This window comes from Euphorbia lathyris, chromosome 4, assembly GCF_963576675.1.
Source record: "Euphorbia lathyris chromosome 4, ddEupLath1.1, whole genome shotgun sequence".
NCBI lineage: Eukaryota > Viridiplantae > Streptophyta > Magnoliopsida > Malpighiales > Euphorbiaceae > Euphorbia > Euphorbia lathyris.
This window is the reverse complement of record NC_088913.1, coordinates 94,756,936-94,761,879: the sequence shown is the minus strand read 5'-3', so window position 1 is coordinate 94,761,879 and position 4,944 is coordinate 94,756,936. Positions and strand designations below refer to the sequence as shown.

The following is a 4,944-nucleotide window of genomic DNA, read 5'->3' as shown; positions in this document are numbered from 1 at the left end:
ATAATGATAACCAGAGTTGTGGAATGAAGGATTCCATTTATTAGGTTATTTTGACCAGAGTTATTTGAAAATCTAAAATGAATTAATAGTCAAAATGGCCATTGAATTTCACTGATGGAGTCAGCTTAGATCAAATCATAAAGTCTCAAAGTTGGAAATATTTGACAAATTTTTAGGTATTGCAATTTTTAGGCTAATTTATTAAACATTGTGAACTTCAAACCTAAATTGATATTTAAAATTCAATTTTGGCTAAATCAATGCTGCATACAAATTTCAAAAGCCATTTTAACTTCTAATTTAGATGCTAATGTTGAGTATAAGGTTCATATAAATTGAGATGGGTTGGGTTTAGTTTCTCTCATTTTGAGTTTTCTCTTTCACAAAGAAGAAGTCTTTCATATACAGCCACAGACAGGTCTAAGGAGAGAATAAATAATATTGTTGTTATTGAGTAATGGATAAAAGATATCACTCAGTTGATTCTACAATTACTAATGGAAATCATTACCTTAAAAACCTCAATAAATTATCACATAAGATCTCTAAACCAATCATTCCAACCTCCAACAATTCTTATCTTTTCAATAATAATCTTCACCAATCACAACCACTGGTCTATAATGTTAACAAGAATGATTTTAAGGATGTCGTCCAGAAGCTCACTGGCTCTCCTGCACATCAAAGCTTCTCTACTCCTCCTATTCACCCGCCTAAGCCTCTTAGCTCTGGCCTCCAAAGTATCCGACCTCCTCCCTTGGCGGACATTACCAACCGCCCCCCTCCTTCATCCAACACTTCCCCCCAGCCACCACCGCCTCCTTTATCACCCTTATCACCCTTTCCACCAGTCCATGCGGCTGCAGAATTTCCGGTTTCTGGTTATATGCCTTATCTTCACAACTCCATCCCCACCCCCCATTCCGATTTTCACCTCTAGCCCCACTGGATTCTCCTTGCTGCAATAATCTAACCCCACAGCAGCCCTCTGACATGATGACGTCACAGCCAACGTCTCCGCTGCAGTTTGGGTGCGTAGACTCCCCGCCTTCACCAGACCCCTTTTTTACCCCAGGTCTCTTGCTATCTCCTTCAGCATTTCCCGTATCGCCCACATTTCAAATGACAAGCCCGATATGGAGAAGTCTTTGGGATTGGCTGCCTTGAAAACATAGTCTCTAATTGAATTATGAGTTCAATAAAAAAATCCCAATATTTTAGTAAGGTTTGCAAATCCATTTATAAATGAGAACCTTAATGGCATAGTGCAGAACTGTTTTTCTTAATTGTTTTGGTGTTGTTTGTTTATTTTTTTCTGGTTTTTCGAAATTGTTGTTTTATTTTTCTTGTAAGTTTTTCCCTTCTTTAATAATATTCAGATCTAATTGTCTTTAAAGATTCTATATATATATATATATATATGCCTTCCTTCTAGTTGGGATGCACAACTTTTTTTCATCTAGTCTCAATTTTCATAAAAAAAGAAATTCTTGAATTATATATATTTTTTTTGTATCCTCCTATTTTATATTTTTAATTAGAATTTAAAAACAGATCCAATATGATACCCAAGAAATCACTTAATTAATTACATATTCGGATTAATGTGGCTTTGCTTAGTTAAGCAATATAATGTTCAGAATTATAGGAAAAAGTTCCAATTAATTTATACTTTGACATGACACTATTTTTAAATGTACATGTCCACACTAGAAAGGAAAATTTAAAAAAGCATATGCTGTCAAAAAAAAATTCCAATTACAAGTTTGAATTACTAATTAATATGTACAACACCGTTTTGGTTGTAATTTACTTATATTTTGAAATCAATCAATAAAATAGAAATTCAATATTGATTTAGAAAAGGATGTTCATTAATTCACAAAATTAAAATGGAATTACATTGATTATATTTGCATCAGAAAGTCATAATAATATAAGTACTATGCACTAGTTCCAATTAAAAAAAAATTAAGTACTATACAAACATATGTCATTATTGGTGTCGCTACCGGATTTTTCAGGGCACGAACGCCGGAAGCTAAATCGGTTAATAGTTTTTCCTAATTAAAATTATTTTTTAGAGTCGCCACCAATCAAAATTAAGGCGTGATTGGACACCGGTAATGGTTGAATTTTAACGGATAAGGAGGTCTGCGAAATAGAGATTTTTTGGTTCGTTTGTCGGTTACGTGTAGGGAAGAAAAACTTGATTAATCACCCTACCCCGCCCAAATATTGGTACTAAAAGATGTGATTTTTGTGTTAAATTTATTTGATTTATCTCGATTTTATTAATACTTTTTTTATGTATTTATTAATGTGAGAGTATAATTTTATTAATTTCAGTAACGTCTGATTTATGTTTCTATGACATATGCACATAAATTAGTTCGTTTTAAATTTTATTACTTTTACCGCTCTTACACCCCTATAACATAGACGTATAAATTGAAGTATTCCGTTTGAATTAACTTTATTTGAACCACATTCATACCTCTGTGACATGAAAGCATAAATTGACTCGCCTTAATTTCGTTAGTTTCGTACACGTTTAACTTATATCCCTATGACATAGGGTTATAAATCAAGTCGTTTAATTTTTCCATAAAAAAATATAGATTAAATTTAACCAAATGAAAACAAATGATTTTTACTAATGATATAGCATATATATGTTATTTGAAAATAAATTGGTTAAACTATTTAAGTAATATGGAGCTAAGTAATGAAGGGCCCAAATTAGAAATGAATCAAAAGGGATTTGAGGATCAAATTAGAATTTTAGACAATTAAAAGAGGATGTGCAATGAGAGCACCTAATCTAGCTTAACTCAAACAATCAGTGACCAGATTAAAACATGGGAGATTTAATTGACGGGATTTAAAGAAATGGGGTTAAAAGTGAGACATTAAAACATGCAGGGGTTAATTTATGAGGATTAAGGAACTAGAGGGACCGAAATGGGAGAAAGGGGTATAAATTTGGATTTTAGGGCTTTTACCTCATTTGTACAGCACCATCCGTTCATCTTCTTCCTTTTCTCGTTCCGCCGGCTAGCTTCTCCGACCGGCCGCAGTCCCCTTCGTCACAGCGACGGCGCCGATTATGCGATGGCTATTCGCTCCGACGACCTCTCTCCTCGTTGTTTTCTTCGCTTCCTTTCCCCTTCAAGGAAAACGCCGATTTCGACTTCACTAGCCGGAGGTCACTCTGACGTCGTGGAGCTTCTCTAACCCACGGCGGTTCGAATCTTTAGCGATGGTGATTCTTTTGGCTCCGACCTATCAAAAACTAAGAACCCGAGGTTCCTCCACGACGGTCGATCTGCTCGCCGGCTCCCGACTGTCAAAGGTTGAAGGAAGCTCGTCTCTTGACTGAAATTTCGAACTGCTGTCTTCGTTGTTTAAATCATGACAGAGGTAACAGTCCTTCCTCTCGCTTCCGTTTGGCTCGTCGGATCTTGGCTTATTTTATTTTGTTATTATCACTTGTTTCTTCCTAATTCATTTTTTTGATTTTTTTGTTTTCTCTGTTAACATTTTCATTTTTTTGTGCTCTGTTTACTAATTCTTAGCATAAAGTATGACAAATGGATGATTTTGGTTTCAAAATTGACAGGTTCTTGATTTTTTTGTTTTGTGAAAGGTAGCCTTTGATAGAGACCCAGATTCTTTAGCATTTGTATTTGCTGGAACAATAAAAAGCTGCTTTTTGTTTTTTTGTTTGATTGTATTTGCTGGTATTGATTTATTTTGACGACAGGATTGATGAGGATAGAATGGGTGCAAGAGGGAACTTTAAGAAGAGAGAAAAGAAAGATTTTGCTCTGTTTTTGACAGAACTCCTCTTGACCTTAGCCCGTGGAAGCCGGACGGTCCTTTGGAGTTCAACAAGGACGAATCAGTGCCGAGATCTTTTAAAGAAGGAGAGAATGATTCGGACATCCTAACTTGGATCACTGATCACGCGCGCTCTGGCGGATCCTCAGACACCACATCCACGGAGGTTGTACCTAGGAGGGCGGATCGTCAGGAAATACGAGCGGGGCAGATCTAGGAGTACACCAGGAGGCGTATCAACATCTGACCAGGGGAGGATGTTCAAGCTACTCCTGGGCGGATCTCCAGGTTTACTTCCTCCCGAAGGAATTCACTAACAACCCTGACATTCCGTACCTGTACTGATTGTCGAGGCGTATTACCTATTTTACCTTTTTGTTGTTAACCTTATTGTAACCCTAGTAGGGGTAGTCCTTGTCCTTTTCTTATCTTTAGGGGGATGTATTTAAACCCCCATTTTGTAAGGATAAGGTAACTTTTATGAATCAAAATCATTCTCTTTGAGAACCTAAGGTTTATACCTTGTTTATTGGGATTCACTCCTTCTAGTTTAGCTAGAGAAGAACCTCTTTGTTGGTTTACGATTAAAACCTTCATTTATTGCTTTCAATCTGTATCAGTTGGTATCAGAGTCGATCGTTTCCTGACCCGAAACTTCTTTTGGCAATGGTTCAACCCCGACAACCCCAAGATTCCATGGAGACCAGTGACCGGAGGTATGAGGAGATGAGGGAGCACCTCGCGGAGCAGATCCAAGCCAGCCATGAGCGGCAGAGGCAAACCGACCAATGGTTCCTGGAGCTAGCCACCTCCCTAGAAAACTTCAAACTGGAGGTTCTGGCTCTAATCCGACCAACCGCGGGAGGATCAACCCAGAGAAAGGAAGGAGTCCCTAAACAACAGCTCCCACAAATGGGTCCTAGGGATCCTGAGGTAAGAAGACCCAACTTTGTCCTTGTGCATAATGCTGATAGTGATAGTGATGACTTTGAGGGTATTGGGGATGATGATACCGTCAGAGCTACGAGGGATGTTGGGCCTGTTGACAACCGATGTGTGGATGTTGCTAGAGTATACCCAGGTCTAGGAAACTTTGATAGA

At 37.5% G+C, this 4,944-nt stretch overlaps 1 pseudogene; it reads left to right on the top strand.

Moving 5' to 3' along the window:
* Nucleotides 1–457: 457 nt before the first annotated feature.
* On the top strand, nt 458–1,167 carry LOC136227301 (VQ motif-containing protein 9-like; annotated as a pseudogene).
* Nucleotides 1,168–4,944: the final 3,777 nt, after the last annotated feature.